Source organism: Balaenoptera borealis (genome assembly GCF_965194805.1).
Source record: "Balaenoptera borealis genome assembly, chromosome: 4".
NCBI lineage: Eukaryota > Metazoa > Chordata > Mammalia > Artiodactyla > Balaenopteridae > Balaenoptera > Balaenoptera borealis.
The window spans coordinates 126,763,735-126,783,509 of NC_138861.1; the positions used below are offsets into that span (position 1 = coordinate 126,763,735).

Below are 19,775 nucleotides of genomic sequence, written 5' to 3' on the forward strand. Positions count from 1 at the left end.
AGGAGAAATACGCCGAGACACATATTAATCAAACTAACAAAAATTAAATACAAGTAAAAAATATTAAAAGCAGCAAGAGAAAAGCAACAAATGACTTACAAGGGAATCCCCATAAGGTTATCAGCTGATTTTTCAGCAGAAACTATGCAGGCCAGAAGAGAGTGGCAGGATATATTTAAAGTGATGAAAGGGAAAAACCTACAACAAAGATTACTTTAACCAGCAAGGATCTCGTTCAGATTTGACAAAGAAATCAAAGGCTTTTAAAAAAATTTTTATTTATTTTTTTTATACAGCAGGTTCTTAGTAGTTATCTATTTTATACATGTTAGTGTATATATGTCAATCCCAATCTCCCAATTCATCCCACCACCACCCCCCGCTTTTCCTCCTTGGTGTCCATACGTTTGTTTGCTACATCTGTGTCTCTTTCTGCCTTGCAAACCAGTTCATTTGCACCATTTTTCTAGAGAAGTCAAAAGCTTTACAGACAAGCAAAACCTAAGAGAATTTCAGCACCACAAAACCAGCTTTACAACAAATGCTGAAGGAATTTCTCTAAGCAAGAAACACAAGAGAAGAAAAAAGACCTACAAAAACAAACCCAAAACAATTAAGAAAATGGTACTAGGAACATACATATCTATAATTACTTTAAATGTAAGTGGATTAAATGCTCCAACCAAAAGACACAGACTGGCTGAATGGATACAAAAACAAGACCCATATATATGCTGTCTGCAAGAGACACGCATCAGACATAGAGACACATACAGACTGAAAGTGAGGGGATGGAAAAAGGTATTCCATGCAAATGGAAATCAAAAGAAAGCTGGAGTAACAATACGCATATGAGACAAAATAGATTTAAATAAAGACTGTTACAAGAGACAGGGAAGGACACTACATAATGATCAAGGGATCAATCCAAGAAGAAGATATAACAATTGTAAATATTTATGCACCCAGCATAGGAGCACCACAATACATAAGACAAATGCTAACAGCCATAAAAGGGGAAATCGACATAACTCAATAACAGGGGGGAACTTTTAACACCCCACTTACACCAATGGATAGATCATCCAGATGGAAAATTAATAAGGAAATGCAAACCTCAAATGACACATTAGACCAGGTGGACTTAATTGATATTTATAGGACATTCCACCAGAAAGCAGTAGAATACATTTTCTTCTCAAATGCACATGGAGCATTCTCCAGGATAGATCACATCTTGGGCCACAAATCAAGCCTCGGTAAATTTATGAAACTTGAAATTGTATTAAGAATCTTTCTGTCCACAATGCTATGAGATTAGAAATCAATTACAGAAAAAAAATCTGAATAAAACCACAAACACATGGAAGCTAAAAAAAAATGCTTCTAAATAACCAAGAGATCACTGAAGAAACCAAACAGGAAATCAAAAAATACCTAGAAAAAAATGACGAAAACACAACTACCCAAAACCTATGGGTTGCAGCAAAATCAGTACTAAGAGGGACATTTACAGCAATACAATCCTACCTCAAGAAACAAGAAATATCTCAAACAAACAACCTAATCTTACACCTAAAGCAATTAGAGAAAGAACAACAAGCAAAACCCAAAGCTAGTAGAAGGAAAGAAATCATAAAGATCAGAGCAGAAATAAATGGAATAGAAATGAAGAAAATAGAAAAGATCAATAAAACTAAAGGTTGGTTCTTTGAAAAGATTAAAAAAATTGATAAACCTTTAGCCAGACCAATCAAGAAAAAATGGGAGAGGACTCAAATCAATAAAATTAGAAATGAAAAAGGAGAACTTACAATGGACACCGCAGAAATACAAATGATCATAAGAGATTACTACAAGCAACAATATGTCAATAAAATGGACCACCTAGAAGAAATGGACAAATTCTTAGAAAGGTACAACATTCCAAGACTGAACCAGGAAGAAATAGAAAATATGAACAGACCAATCACAAGCACTGAAATTGAAACTGTGATTTAAAATGTTCCAACAAACAAAAATTCAGGACCAGATGGCTTCACAGGCAAATTCTAATAAACATTTAGAGAAGGGATAACACCTATCCTTCTCAAGCTCTTCCAAAAAACTGCAAAGAGAGGAACACTCCTAAACTCATTCTACAAAGCCACCATCACCCTGATACCAAAACCAGACAAAGATATCACAAAAAAAATTACAAGCCAATATCACTGATGAACACAGAGACGAAAAGCCTCAACAAAATACTAGCACACCAAATCCAACAACACATTAAAAGCATCATACACCATGATCAAGTGGGATTTATTCCAGGGATGCAGGGATTCTTCAATTTACACAAATCAATGAATGTGATACACCATATTAACAAATTGAAGAATAAAAACCATATGATCGACCCCCTGTGCCCAGAATGGAGCCCACGTTTCCACAGAGCTGGAACTCCTGGCTCGGGGTCTCTTCCCTCCACCATCGCTGAACTGCCCCGGAGCCTGAGGGGAAGGTGGCCTCACTGAGGCTGCCGGCTCTGGAGGGGCTCCAGCAGCCAAAGCCATGACAGTCCTGGGGACCGTGGGCTGGATCACTCATCCTGCGGTAAGCCAGCTGCCATGTCATGAGGACACTCAAGCAGCCCTAAAGAGAGATCCATGTGGCAACAAACTGAGGCCTCCTACCTACAGCCACGTGAAAGTGAATGAGATTCAAGGATTATACACATTTATGTCAAACTTGATAATACCTGTCATTTTCATCTGAACTTTCTGGTTGAATCTATAGTAAAGATTGGTGTGCTCCATGAAGCAGTCCAGCTTCTTATAAGTTTTAGGTGGAATATCCCATTAGGAAGAAGTGCACGTAAGGAAGATACATACAAGTCAAAGGAGGCTTCAAGGTGGCGGAAGAGTAAGACGTGGAGATCACCTTCCTCCCCACAAATACATCAGAAATACATCTACATGTGGAACAACTCCTACAGAACACCTACTGAACACTGGCAGAAGACCTCAGACCTCCCAAAAGGCAAGAAACTCCCCACGTATCTGGGTAGGGCAAAAGAAAAAAGAAAAAACAGAGACAAAGAATAGGGACGGGACCTGCACCAGTGGGAGGGAGCTGTGAAGAAGGAAAGGTTTCCACACACTAGGAAGCCCCTTCGCGGGCAGAGACTGCGGGTGGCGGAGGGGGGAAGCTTAGGAGCCACAGAGGAGAGTGCAGCCACAGGGGTGCAGAGGGCAAAGCGGAGAGATTCCCACACGGAGGATCGGTGCCGACCAGCACTCACCAGCCCGAGAGGCTTGTCTGCTCAACCGCCGGTACGGGCGGGAGCTGGGAGCTTAGGCTCGGGCTTTGGAGTTCAGACCCCAGGGAAATGACTGGGACTGGCTGCGTGAACACAGCCTGAAGGGGGCTAATGCGCCATGGCTACCTGGGAGGGAATCCAGGAAAAAGTCTGGAGCTGCCAAAGAGAGAAGAGACTTTTTCTTGCCTCTTTGTTTCCTGGTGCGCGAGGAGAGGGGATTAAGAGCGCTGCTTAAAGGAGCTCCAGAGACAGGCGCGAGCCGCAGCTATCAGCGCGGACCCCAGAGATGGGCATGAGATGCTAAGGCTGCTGCTGCTGCCACCAAGAAGCCTGAGTGCAAGCACAGGTCACTATCCACACCTCCCATCCTGGGACCCTGTGCAGCCCGCCACTGCCAGGGTTCCATGATCGAGGGACAACTTCCACAGGAGAAAACACAGGGCGCCTCAGGCTGGTGCAACGTCATGCCAGCCTCTGCTGCCATAGGCTTTCCCCGCACTCCGTACCCGTCCCTCCCCCCCCCGCCTGAGTAAGCAAGAGCCTGCAAATCAGCTGCTCCTTTAACCCCGTCCTGTCTGAGCAAAGAACAGATGCCTTCAGGCGACCTACACACAGAGGTGGATCCAAATCCAAAGCTGAACCCCAGGAGCTGTACGAACAAAGAAGAGAAAGGGAAATTTCTCCCAGAAGCCTCAGGAGCAGTGGATTAAATCTCCACAATCAAGTTGAGGTACCCTGCATCTGTGAAATACCTGAATAGACAACGAATCATCCCAAATTGAGGCGGTGGACATTGGGAGCAACGATATATATATATTTTTCCCTTTTTCTCTTTTTGTGAGTGTGTATGTGTATGCTTCTGTGTGTGATTTTGTCTGTATAGCTTTGCTTTTACCATTTGTCCTAGGGTTCTGTCTGTCCGTTTTTGTTTTTGTAGTATAGCTTTTAGCACTTTTTATCATTGGTGGATTTGTTTTTTGTTTTGGTTGCTCTCTTCTTTCTTTCTTTCTTTTTTTTATTACTTAAAAAAATGTTTTTTTCACAATTAGTTTTTATTTTAATAACTTTATTTTATTTTATCTTCTTTCTTTCTTTTTTTTCTCCCTTTTATTCTGAGCCATGTGGATGACAGGCTCTTGGTGCTCCAGCCAGGTGTCAGGGCTGTGCCTCTGAGGTGGGAGAGCCAAGTTCAGGACACTGGTCCACAAGAGACCTCCCAGCTCCATGTAATATCAAACAGTGAAAATCTCCCAGAGATCTCCATCTCAATGCCAAGACACAGCTTCACTCAACGACCAGCAAGCTACAGCGCAGGACATCCTATGCCAAACAACTACAAAGACAGGAACACAACCCCATCCATTAGCAGAGACGCTGCCTAAAATCATAATAAGGCCACAGACACCCCAAAACACACCAACAGACATGGACCTGCCCACCAGAAAGAAAAGATCCAGCCTCATCCACCAGAACACAGGCACTAGTCCCCTCCACCAGGAAGCCTACACAACCCACTGAACCAACCTTAGCCACTGGCGACAGACACCAAAAACAACGGGGACTATGAACCAGCAGCCTGTGAAAAGGAGACCCAAAGCACACTAAGTTGAGCAAAATGAGAAGACAGAGAAACACAAAGCAGATGAAGGAGCAAGGCAAAAACCCACTAGATCTAACAAATGAAGAGGAAATAAGCAGTCTACCTGAAAATGAATTCATAATAATGATAGTAAAGATGATCCAAAATCTTGGAAATAGAATGGAGAAAATACAAGAAACGTTTAAAAAGGACCTAGAAGAAATAAAGAGCAAACAAACAAAGATGAGCAGCATAATAAATGAAATTAAAAATTCTCTAGAAGGGATCAATAGCAGAATAACTGAGGCAGAAGAAAGGGTAAGTGACCTGGAAGATAAAATAGTGGAAATAACTACTGCAGAGCAGACTAAAGAAAAAAGAATGAAAAGAATTGAGGACAGTCTCAGAGACCTCTGGGACAACATTAAATGCACCAACATTCGAATTAGAGGGGTCCCAGGAGAGGAAGAGAAAAAGAAAGGGACTGAGAAAATATTTGAAGAGATTATAGTTGAAAACTTCCCTAATATGGGAAAGGAAATAGTTAATCAAGTCCAGGAAGCACAGAGAGTCCCATAAAGGATAAATCTAAGGAGAAACACATCAACACACATATTAAACTATCAAAAATTAAATACAAAAAAAAACATTAAAAGCAGCAAGGGAAAAAAAACAAATAACACACAAGGGAATCCCCATAAGGTTAACAGCTGATCTTTCAGCAGAAACTCTGCAAACCACAAGGGAGTGGCAGGACATATTTAAAGTGATGAAGGAGAAAAAGCTACAAACAAGATTACTCTACTCAGCAAGGATCTCATTCAGATTTGACAGAGAAATTAAAACCTTTACAGAGAAGCAAAAGCTAAGAGAATTAAGCACCACCAAACCAGCTTTACAACAAATGCTAAAGGAACTTCTCTAAGTGGGAAACACAAGAGAAGAAAAAGACCTACAATAACAAACCCAAAACAATTAAGAAAACGGTAATAGGAACATACATATCGATAATTACCTTAAATGTAAATGGATTAAATGTTCCAACCAAAAGACACAGACTGGCTGAATGGATACAAAAGCAAGACCCATATATATGCTGTCTACAAGACACCCACTTCAGACCTAGGGACACATACAGACTGAAAGTGAGGGGATGGAAAAAGATATTCCATGCAAATGGAAATCAAAAGAAAACTGGAGTAGCAATTCTCATATCAGACAAAACAGACTTTAAAACAAAGACTATGACAAGAGACAAAGAAGGACACTACATAATGATCAAGGGATCAATCCAAGAAGAGGATATAACAATTGTAAATATTTATGTACCCAACATAGGAGCACCTCAATACATAAGGCAAATACTAACAGCCATAAAAGGGGAAATCGACAGTAACACAATCATAGTAGGGGACTTTAACACCCCACTTTCACCAATGGACAGATCATCCAAAATGAAAGTAAATAAGGAAACACAAGCTTGAAATGATACATTCAACAAGATGGACTTAATTGATATTTATAAGACATTCCATCCAAAAACAACAGAATACACATTCTTCTCAAGTGCTCATGGAACATTCTCCAGGATAGATCATATCTTGGGTCACAAGTCAAGCCTTGGTAAATTTAAGAAAGTTGAAATCATATCAAGTATCTTTTCCGACCACAATGCTATGAAACTAGACATCAATTACAGGAAAAAATTTGTAAAAAATACAAACACATGGAAACTAAACAATACACTACTTAATAACCAAGAGATCACTAAAGAAATCAAAGAGGAACTCAAAAAATGACAATGGAGACAAGACGACCCAAAACCTATGGGATGCAGCAAAAGAAGTTCTAAGAGGGATGTTTATAGCAATACAATCCTACCTTAAGAAACAGGAAACATCTCAAATAAACAACCTAACCTTGCACCTAAAGCAATTAGAGAAAGAAGAACAAAAAAACCCCCAAAAGTTAGCAGAAGGAAAGAAATCATAAAAATCAGATCAGAAATAAATGAAAAAGAAATGAAGGAAACAATAGCAAAGATCAATAAAACTAAAAACTGGTTCTTTGAGAAGATAAACAAAATTGATAAACCATTAGCCAGACTCATCAAGAAAAAAAGGGAGAAGACTCAAATCAATAGAATTAGAAATGAAAAAGGAGAAGTAACAACTGACACTGCAGAAATACAAAGGATCATGAGAGATTACTACAAGCAACTCTATGCCAATAAAATGGAAAACCTGGAAGAAATGGACAAATCCTTAGAAATGCCCAACCATCCGAGCCTGAACCAGGAAGAAGAAAATATGAACAGACCAATCACAAGCACTGAAATTGAAACTGTGATTAAAAATCTTCCAACAAACAAAAGCCCAAGACCAGATGGATTCACAGGCGAATTCTTTCAAACATTTAGAGATAAACAAACACCTATCCTTCTCAAACTCTTCCAAAATATAGCAGAGGGAGGAACACTCCCAAACTCATTCTACGAGGCCACCATCACCCTGATACCAAAACCAGACAAAGATGTCACAAAGAAATACAACTATAGGCCAATATCACTGATGAACAGAGATGCAGAAATCCTCAACAAAATACTAGCAAACAGAATCCAACAGCCCATTAAAAGGATCATACACCATGATCAAGTGGGGTTTATCCCAGGAATGCAAGGTTTCTTCAATGTACGCAAATCAATCAATGTGATACACCATATTAACAAATTGAAGGAGAAAAACCATATGATCCTCTCAACAGATGCAGAGAAAGCTTTCGACAAAATTCAACACCCATTTATGATAAAAAAAACCCTCCAGAAAGTAGGGATAAAGCGAAGTTTCCTCAACATAATAAAGGCCATATATGACAAACCAACAGCCAACATCATCCTGATGGTGAAAAACTGAAAACATTTCCACTAAAATCAGGAACAAGACAAGGTTGCCCACTCTCACCACTATTATTCAACATAGTTTCGGAAGTTTTAGCCACAGCAATCAGAGAAGAAATAAAAGGAATCTAAATTGGAAAAGAAGACGTAAAGCTGTCACTGTTTGCTGATGACATGATACTATACATACAGAATCCTAAAGATGCTACCAGAAAACTACTAGAGCTAATCAATGAATTTGGTAAAGTAGCAGGATACAAAATTAATGCACAGAAATCTCTTGCATTCCTATACACTAATGATGAAAAATCTGAAAGTGAAATTAAGAAAACACTCCCATTTACCATTGCAACAAAAAGAATAAAATATCTAGGAATAAACCTACCTAAGGAGACAAAAGACCTGTATGCAGAAAATTATAAGACACTGATGAAAGAAATTAAAGATGATACAAATAGATGGAGAGATATACCATGTTCTTGGATTGGAAGAATCAACATTGTGAAAATGACTCTACTACCCAAAGCAATCTACAGATTCAATGCAATCCCTATCAAACTACCACTGGCATTTTTCACAGAACTACAACAAAAAAATGTCACAATCTGTATGGAAACACAAAAGACCCCAAATAGCCAAAGCAATCTTGAGAACGAAAAATGGAGCTGGAGGAATCAGGCTCCCAGACTTCAGACTAGACTACAAAGCTACAGTAATCAAGACAGTATGGTACTGGCACAAAAACAGAAATATAGATCTGTGGAACAGGATAGAAAGCCCAGAGATAAACCCACACACATATGGTCACCTTCTCTTTGATAAAGGAGGCAAGAATATACAGTGGAGAAAAGACAGCCTCTTCAATAAGTGGTGCTGGGAAAACTGGACAGCTACATGTAAAAGTATGAAATTAGAACACTCCCTAACACCATACACAAAAATAAACTCAAAATGGATTAAAGACCTAAATGTAAGGCCACACACTATAAAACTCTTAGAGGAAAACATAGGAAGAACACTCTATGACATAAATCACAGCAAGATCCTTTTTGACCCGCCTCCTAGAGAAATGGAAATAAAAACAAAAATAAACAAATGGGACCTAATGGAACTTAAAACTTTTTGCACAGCAAAGGAAACCATAAACAAGATGAAAAGACAACACTCAAAATGGGAGAAAATATTTGCAAATGAAGGAACTGACAAAGGATTAATCTCCAAAATTTACAAGCAGCTCATGCAGCTCAATATCAAAAAAAACAAACAACCCAATCCAAAAATGGGCAGAAGACCTAAATAGAAATTTCTCCAAAGAAGATATACAGCTTTCCAACAAACACACAATAGAATGCTCAACATCATTAATCATTAGAGAAATGCAAATCAAAACTACAATGAGATATCATCTCACACCGGTCCGAATGGACATCATCAAAAAATCAACAAACAATAAATTCTGGAGAGGGTGTGGAGAAAAAGGAACGCTCTTGCACTGTTGGTGGGAATGTAAATTGATACAGCCACTGTGGAGAACAGTATGGAGGTTCCTTAAAAAACTAAAAATAGAACTATCATACGACCCAGCAATCCCACTACTGGGCATATACCCTGAGAAGACCATGATTCAAAAAGAGTCATGTACCAAAATGTTCATTGCAGCTCTATTTACAATAGCCAGGTCTTGGAAGCAACCTAAGTGTCCATCAACAGATGAATGGATAAAGAAGATGTGGCACATACATACAATGGAATATTACTCTGCCATAAAAAGAAACGAAATTCAGTTATTTGTAGTGAGGTGGAGGGACCTAGAGTCTGTCATACAGAGTGAAGTAAGTCAGAAAAAGAAAAACAAATACCGTATGCTAACACATATATATGGTATGTAAAAAAAAAAAAAAAAAAGGTCATGAAGAACCTAGGGGCAAGATGGGAATAAAGACAGAGATATACTAGAGAATGGACTTGAGGATACGGGGAGGGGGAAGCATAAGCTGGGACAAAGTGAGAGAGTGGCATGGACATATATACACTACCAAATGTAAAATAGCTAGTGGGAAGCAGCCACATAGCACAGGGAGATCAGTTTGGTGCTTTGTGACCACCTAGAGTGGTAGGATAGGGAGGGTAGGAGGGAGGGAGACGCAAGAGGGAAGAGATATGGGGACATATGTATATGTAAAACTGATTCACTTTGTTATAAAGCAGAAACTAACACACCATTGTAAAACAATTATACTCCAATAAAGATTTAAAAAAAAAAATGATCATCTCAATAGAGGCAGAAAAAGCTTTTGACAAAATTCAACACCCATTTATGATAAAAACTCTCCAGAAAGTGGGCATAAAGCAAACCTACCTCAACATAATAAAAGCCATATACGACAAACCCACGGCAAACATTATTCTCAATGGTGAAAAACTGAAAACATTTCCTCTAAGATCAGGAACAAGACAAGGATGTCCACTCTCACTACTATTATTCAACATCGTTTTGGAAGTCCTAGCCATGGCAATCAGAGAAGAAAAAGAAATAAAAGGAATCCAAATTGGAAAAGAAGAAGTAAAACTGTCACTGTTTGCAGTTGACATGATACTATACACAGAAAATCCTAAAGATGCCACCAGAAAACTACTAGAGCTAATCAACGAATTTAGTGAAGTCACAGGATACAAAATTAATGCACATAAATTTCTTGCATCCCTATACACTAACAATGAAAGATCAGAAAGAGAAATTAAGGAAACAATCCGATTACCATTGCAACAAGAAGAATAAAATACCTAGGAATAAACCTACCTAAGGAGGCAAAAGACCTATATGCAGAAAACTATAAGATGCTGATGAAAGAAATCAAAGATGACACAAACAGTTGGAGAGAGATACCATCTTCTTGGATTGGAAGAATCAATATTGTGGAAATGACTATACTACTTAAAGCAATCTACATATTCAATGCAATCCCTATCAAATTACCAATGGCATTTTTCAGAGAACTAGAACAGAAAATTTTACAATTTGTATGGAAACACAATGACCCTGAATAGCCAAGGCAATCTTAAGAAAGACAAATGGAGCTGGTGGAGTCAGGCTCCCTAATTTCAGACTATACTACAAAGCTACATTCATCAAATCAGTATGGTACTGGCACAAAATCAGAAACATAGTCCAATGGAACAGGATAGAAAGCCCAGAGATGAACCCATGCACATATGGTCTCCTAGTCTATGACAAAGGAGGCAAGAATACACAATGGAGAAAAGGCAGCCTCTTCAACAAGTGGTGCTGGGAAAACTGGACAGCTACATGTAAAAGAATGAAATTAGAACACTCCCTAACACCATACACAAAAATAAACTCAAAATGGATTAAAGACCTGAATGTAAGGCCAAGCACTATCAAACTCTTAGAGGAAAACATAGGCAGAACACTTTATGACATAAATGACAGCAAGATCCTTTTTGACCCACCTCCTAAAGAAATGGAAATAAAAACAAAAATAAACAAATGGGACCTGATGAAACTTAAAAGCTTTTGCACAGCAAAGGAAACCATAAACAAGACAAAAATACAACCTCAGATTGGTAGAAAATATTTGCAAATGAAGCAACTGACAATGGATTAATCTCCAAAATATATAAACAGCTCATGAAGCTCAATATCAAAAAAACAAACAACTTAATCCAAAAATGGGCAGAAGACCTAAACAGACATTTCTCCAAAGAAGATATACAGACGGCCAACAAACACATGAAAAGATGCTCAACATCACTAATTATTAGAGAAATGCTAATCAAAACTACAATGAGGTACCACCTCACATGGGTCAGAATGGCCATTATTAAAAAATCTACAAACAATAAATGCTGGAGAGGGTGTGGAGAAAAGGTAACCCTCTTGCACTGTTGGTGGGAATGTAAATTGATACAGCTACTATGGAGAACAGTATGGAGGTTCCTTAAAAAACTAAAAATAGAACTACCATATGACCCAGCAATCCCACTACTGGGCATATACCCTGAGAAAACCAGAATTCTGAACACACACATGCACCCCAATATTCATTGCAGCACTATTTACAATCGCCAGGACATGGAAGCAACCTAAATTCCCATCAACAGAGGAATGGATAAAGATGATGTGCTACATATATACAATGGAATATTACTCAGCCCTAAAAAAGAATGAAATTGGGTCATTTGTAGAGACGTGGGTGGACCTAGAGACTGTCATACAGAGTGAAGTAAGTCAAAAGAGAAAAATATCATATATTAACGCATATATATGGAATCTAGAAAAATGGTATAGATGATCTTATTTGCAAATAGAGACACAGACGTAGAGAAAAAAACATATGAACACCAAGCGGGGAAGGGTGGGGTGGGATGAATTGGGAGATTGGGATTGACATACATATACCATTGATACTATGTATAAAATAAATAACTAATGAGAACCTACTATACAGCACAGAGAACTCTACTCAGTGCTCTGTGGTGACCTAAATGGGAAGGAAATCCAAAAAAGAGGGGATATGTGTATAGTATAGCTGATTCAGTTTGTTGTACAGTACAAACTAACACAACATTGTAAAGCAACTATACTCCAATAAAAATTAATTATAAAAAAGAAGTCTACAAATAACAAATGTTGGAGTGGATGTGGAGAAAATGGAACCCTAGCACACTGTTGGTGGGGTTGTAAATCGGCGCAACCACTGTGGAAAACAGTATTGAGGTTCCTCAAAAAACTAAAACTAGAGCTACCACATGATCCAGTAATTCTTCTGCTGGTATATGTGCAAAGAAAATTAAAAAAGTAATTTGAAAAGTTACATGCATCCCAATGTTCATAGCAGCATTATTTACAATAGCCAAGATGTGGTAGCAATCTAAGAGCCCATCAACAGACGAATGGATAAAGATGTGATATATATACATAATGGAATACTCCTCAGCCATAGAAAGAATGAAATTCTGCCATCTGCAACAATGTGGATGGACCTAGAGAGTATCATGTTTAGCGCAATAAGTCAGAGAAAGACAAATACTGTTATCACTTATATAATAGTGGACTCTGAAAAGTAAAAAAAAAAAAAACAAAATAAACCTAAAAAACCCAAAACAAAAAAAACAAACGTATTAACAAAACAAACAGATTCACAGATATAGAGAACTAGTGATTACCAGTAGGGAGCAGGTAGGGGAAAGGGGCAAAATAGGCACATGAAATTGAGAATCTACTACGTATAAAATTGATAAGCAACAAGGATATATTGTACAGCACAGAGAAATATAGCCATTAATTTGTAATAACTTTAAATGGAGTATAATCTATAAAAATACTGAATCACTATGTTGTACACCTGGAAGTAATATTGTAAATCAACTACACTTCAGTTAAAAAAAAACTAAACATAGCAAACCCTATAACTCAATCATTACACTCATAGATATTTAACCTACCTATTTGTTCATGCGTCTACCCCCCAAAATCCCAAGAGTATTTATAATAGAATCACCACCAACAGTTCAATGGATCAATAATTGTGATACATTCATACACTGGAACACTATAAAGTTATGCATAATTAAGTTAGTACTATACACAACAGCATGAATGAATTCATGAATATTAAGTGAAATAAACCAGGCATAGGAGAATGTGTTTGCACACACAAAATTATATACACATAATATACATAAAATCATAAATATTTTAAAACATATATGTATATATGATTTTATCTAAGTAGATTTCAAAAAACAAGAAAATAATCTATGATATAAAACTCCAGTAAACACTTTCCAAAGAAAGTATTGACTTGGTGGAAAGGGAGGTACTTAAAAGAGGAAATCTTACACGTGGTACTGGCAATGTTGTATTTCCAGATATATGGGCTTGAAACAAGAGTACGTCATGTTATGAAAAATACTTTGAACTAAAAGCATGATTTGTGAATTTTTCCATGCGTTTAATTATACTTACTGCCAGTTTTTTTAAATTCAAGGTTAAGTGATTCTATTTTCAAAATATTTTGTTAAGTAGTATTTTCATGGAAATACAACTTAAAATAGAGCAAATAAATATTGTTTGAACCATGCATTAAATATTTATTTCATGAGGAAAATGGCTTAGGTAAATAGTCAATAAATGCATGAAATATGTCACTGCTTATAAATGCCATTATCAAAGCTGCACTTGAAGAAGTGATTAATAATTTCTCTAATAGATGGTGACATGAGCATAAATAAAATTATCTAAGTCACATTAAAATGCCTGTAATAGGCACAGAATTTTAACTGTCAGCAACTTCATAAGAACCCTAATTAAAAGGTGTGGCATTGAAGATAATTTAAGATAATGAAGCATATATACTAAACTATATATAGCAGGATTTTTCCTAAGAAAATGAAGTTAATATTATAATTACTAAAACTGTGGTCCACTTAATAAACATTGTAGGGCTTCCCTGGTGGCGCAGTGGTTGAGAATCTGCCTGCCAATGCAGGGGACACGGGTTCGCGCCCTGGTCTGGGAGGATCCCACATGCCGCGGAGCGACTAGGCCCGTGAGCCACAGCTACTGAGCCTGCGCGTCTGGAGCCTGTGCTCCGCAACAAGAGAGGCCGCGATAGTGAGAGGCCCGCGCATCGCGATGAAGAGTGGCCCCCGCTTGCCGCAACTAGAGAAAGCCCTCGCACAGAAACGAAGACCCAACACAGCCAAAAATAAATAAATATATAAATGTGTATTTCTTTAAAAAAATAAAAAAAAATAAAAAAAATAAACATTGTAAAATCAACCCAGCACATAAACTCTCCCAAATGAATGGGAAAGGGGAACTGTACTTTTTTTTTTTTTTTTGGCCCCAGAAGAATATATTAAGAGATATTTTACCCTATTTCCTCAATACATTACTATTCTTGAATTTTCTTGAATTATGTGTTAGTTACAACCAAATGAAACACCTGGAAGAAAATTGAAAAATTAAGTCATTAGGAAATGTGTGTATATGTCAAATGTAGACTTACACTGTTATTGGTATATATGATAAAAAGGGTTTTCATTATATGAATGTCACTTGTGACATTATATGAATGTGCTGTATTATAATTATGGAAATCTATACAGGAATATATTATGAACCAAAGACCCTTTTCTGACTGAATTTGGCTTATGTGTGGTGTAATATTACAAGGGCTTTGAAGTCTGGCCACCATCTGATATCAAACCATATCTCCACCTGTTGCTAAGTGGGTGATCTTAGAAATAAGTTGTTATTCTATGCCTTGTGTCTCTCTTCTTCTGTAAATGCAAAAGAATAGTAATACCTATCCCCACTGGACGACTGTGAGGATGAAATAACATCACACACTTAAAACACTTCACAAATGGTATATAATGAGCACCTCACAAATGTTATCTCTTGTTACTTAACATACATGGACTACATAACCAGGATTATTAATAAAAGCATGAAAGAAAATTTCTAATGGATATGCAAATATACTTTACAAAATCAATTGTATAAGTCAATTATTACATTAAATATGAACTGGAAAAGCATCTTCAATAACGGAAATAGAAAAATGACACACAAAGAACTAGAAATCCTAAATAGAACTCTAAAGAAAAACTAAAAGAGGTTACTTGAAAACATTAAGGAAACGAGCCATTAAAACATCTTTTGAATTGAAGCATAACCTGTGTCAGTAAAGTTCAATACCCACAATCGAGACAAAATAGTAAGGAACATTTGTCTATGTATGTCCAGGTCAGTTATAAGAAATCTGTGCAAAACTGAATTAGTATACCTAAGTTTATTTTTATGATATGAAATGCTTGTAATTATGTGGACAAAATGATCTACTTGGTTCATCTTTTATTTCCATTTTTCTACTTTCAAAGATTCCCGTAATACAGTATTTCACAAAGTATAAATACTATTACATCTTTATTTCAAAATATCATTCAAAATATTAAAAAATCCACATATTTGTCAAATTAAAATCATGAGACACTTGTATATTTTTCAAACTTTCTAGAAAAATTGAAAAATTTAGAAACTGTGATCTGGCATAAAAGCTTAACTTTTCTTTTTAAAAAAGATCCTGAACATTTTTAGAAATAGCTGTCATTCTCTATGCACAAGAAAAATCTGAAGTGAAATCAAAAGCCTTTAACATTTACAAACTAGATTGGAAACTGATTCCCTGCAGGAGACTCTTCTGCTTTCATCTCTCACCACGTTGTTTGCATGGTGAAGACATTTGGCAGTCAAGTTCTCTGCACACAGCATACTGCAGGTGCTTAATTGTCTGGTACGATCACTTGTCTGTGAAATAAGACCCTTAATGATACTACAGCTTTGACTGGTTTCCATAAGTGGAGAAATGGAACTACCATTAGGCCCAAAAGTAACTGAAAAGTATTTCTCTCTTCCATAGAAAGCATAATTTGCTTCTGATTAACACCTCATAATTGAAGATCATCCCCAAGTACCTTAGGAGCATAACATTACACATTCCTAGCCACCAGTTGGCTGATATTTTCATTTCTACTCAGACTATAAGTTGATTCTGAGTTCCACTATAGCTAATGTACCTTTTGGGAAAGACATGAGATTACATATAGAATCAGAGGGACCCCAGATCGAGTTAAGTGAAAGATTTTGCAAATAAATGACTGAGCAAGGTGAGTCATGTTTAGACTGCCTCCTTGATTACATGGTTTCTGAAAAGTGTGTTCTGAGTTTTATTCTTGTTCCTCTGTAGGCAATGCTTTCCCTAATCCCAGTTGCACTCTGGATGAAGAGTACTTGCTTTTTCTCTTCAACTGTGTGTGTGCAGATGTGTTGCCTTTTATGTGCCAAATACACACACACACACACACACACACACACACACACATATATATATATGTGGACATATTCTCTGTGAGGGTACATTGTGGTACATTTTTGAAACCATTATTTAATAATAGGACATGGGCATCTCTTCCTTCTGTTAGGTCTTTGGTATGGGGTTTTATATTCATCTAGAAAGAGTGTATTTAAAGTTTATTGTTGGTCAGTTTACTGTCTCACTGTCTATATACTGACAGTGAGAACAGTGACTTAAACATAGTACATGAATAAATGAATGTCTGTGTGTATTGTATTACATACATACCCACACACAATTGAAATAAGCCAAATCTAAGGTTAACACATGTGAATCAAAATATGTCAGGCTGAAACCAAATCCTGTTTTCCCATTGTGAACCAATATGTTTATAATCACAAGGGCTGATTTTTGCCAAGATATTCAGATTTTTAAAAATTTAAGTCATTGAGAAAAGAATGAGTCCTGTTGATAAAAACTGACACTTAGTTTTTCTAGATACAGAGAAGTAAAAGAATATGTGGGACTGTCTCCGTGGCAAATTACCACAATGGAAATATAATGCTAGTCACTATGATACCTGTATTGGTGCTCATTCACCTGTGAGAGTAATTTCTGAGCTGTTTGACTAGAACACATCCTAAATCTTCCTCTCCATCTACAGAAGACATGCCTAAAACAGAATGGTCAATGTCAATATTAGTTTACTAGGAAGAAACACTGTGACTAATGCCTTCCTCAAAGAAAAATGTAACTGTATTAATGTGATTTTTAAAAATTCATTCAGGTTTTACTCTCTGAATGCATTCCTAATTTTGCATGCAAAGTAAAGTCGTATTCAGTGCTTATTTTCTTAGCATATGTCTCAACAATTAACATAGGGCAATTAATCTTTGAAACAATACCAAATGTTAAGAATAGATGTATCAGCTTCTATGTTTATCTAAGTAATATGTGCTATGGCAAGAAAAAAGCTATATGCATATACAATGTACTATCTATAAAATATAAATCTATACTATATATAGTATACACTAGACCCTACTGCCAACATTTTATGTGAGACTTACTGTAAATTACTCTAAAGAGAGATGAAACACATCATGCTTAACAAATTTTGTTTATAAATTATAAGTATATCTTTCACATTTAGTAAATTATATGTCTTTAGGTAAAATTTTGAGAATCTTATGCAATACTGTGTAGATACAGTTATTATTGATGTTACATATTTTTGTTTTTATTTTCATTTTCTCTTTTATTAATCAATTCTTCCTCAATTGAAAATCCCTGAAAAAATAAGTATATGTAGTGTGTGTTGTGATACATGGTTTGGGGCAGAAGTAGTGCCTTGAAAAGAAGGACCTACATCTATGCAGGGTGATTTTCTCATGTCTGTCTTTCATTCCTCTAGGCTCTTTCCCTTCATTTCTTCCCTTAAATCTGCTCAGTTCTGAGTTTTCAGCAGATGTTCATTGAAGACACATGTTTACCATATGGCTTTTAAAATTTTTTTCTAGTAATGTACTTAAAGCTCTCACCAGTCACAGTTTTCAGTAAAATAGGATCATATTAGTCTCACAGTTAAATTTCCTAAAAGAAACCAATGGCATTTTATTCATTAATATGATGTGTTATCTGACAATTAGTTTTAAAATTTAATGTTTGTTTTGGTTTATATAAGGCAAGCAAAAGTCTGTACTTTGAAAGTTTTAAGTGCAAATCATCATGGCTTGAAGGAAAGCAATCAGATATAAGAATTTCAAATGATATTTAATTCTTTGGATATCAGTATCTTGGGAAAGAAATTCTGGTAAGCACATATTAAAATTGTTTGGAGATTTCAAATAAGTTGAAACATGTGAGATGTTGAAAGTATGATTAAGCTTTGCGATTTGACCCGTAATGTGTTTGGAATATGTTGCTGAAACTGTTTTCCTTAAACTTTTTTTTTTTTTTCTTTCCTTTGCAAAGATTAGATCCATGATGTTCTATCTAGGGTAGCCCTAAAAATCTTTGATTTCAATGGAATTAATGTTTTAATATTTCCAGAAGGACTTGCTTTATTCATATAAATGTTTAATTAAATGGAGAAAAGATCGATCTCTCATGCTGAAGAATTCCAAATAATATGTGCAAATACTCCACCCTCAGAGAGTGGACTCATAACTCCCCAGTCCTTAAGTGCTGGCTGCGCATATAGACTTTCTATCAATGAATGCACTATGGAAATGGGGAAAAAAGAGTAACTTTACAGTACAGAAACCTGACAAACACAGTCCAACCAGGTAATAAAGGTCAACATTAACATCAATAAATCATGTTGATATCAGGATTACTCTTGATATAAGATAAAAATGGTACTTTACCCCATGATCTTCCTCCCCAAAGCTCATAACATGTAATCATGACAAACACATTACACTAACTCTAATAGAAGGGAATCCTACAATATACCTGAACAGTACTTCTCAAAATGCTTAAGGTCATCAAAAGCAAGGAAAATTTGAGAAACTGTCACACCCATAAGAAGCTTCAGAGACCTGAGAACTAAATGTAAGGTGGTATCCTGGAACAGAAATTTGAATGCAGTATGGACTTTAGTTGAAAATAGTGATCAACATTGATTCATTAATTATAACAAATATATCATTTATATGGTATGTTAATAGGGGAAACTGCATGCAGGGTATATGTGAATTCTCATCTTTTTAACTTATACTTTAAGCCCAAGACTGTTCCAAAAAAGATTTATTAAGAAAGTTAATGGGGCTGATTTGGTAGTTCTCAGGTATTAGTAACCTTCTCAAGCAGGAATAGAATGTCAGTTGATAAAACATAAAAGCATACTTAAAGAAAACAATGGGATGAGGCTGTGAACTATCTAGTGAAAACAAAGATTACCTATCATCATATATTGGCAGGTTAAGTTTTAGAATTTTTGTCTATGGTGACTTAAGTAAGATAATATCTTTGGTTTTAACTGGAATCAGTTTGCTCTTGGACAGGAAAGGGGAAATGACTCAATCCATGTTTTAATGCAGCTCACTTTTCTTAACTGATACATATATGGATAGTTTTAATGAATTATGGGACTAAAATTTTCATTCAGCA

The 19,775-nt window shown here is 36.5% G+C and overlaps 1 protein-coding gene across 1 annotated transcript in view; it reads right to left on the bottom strand.

Annotated features, from left to right (window-relative positions):
- The window catches only part of LOC309628494 (uncharacterized protein), a gene marked incomplete at its 5' end in the record, with an annotated part of 202,906 nt that overhangs the window by 129,436 nt on the left and 53,695 nt on the right, over positions 1-19,775 (bottom strand). The window lies entirely within an intron of this gene.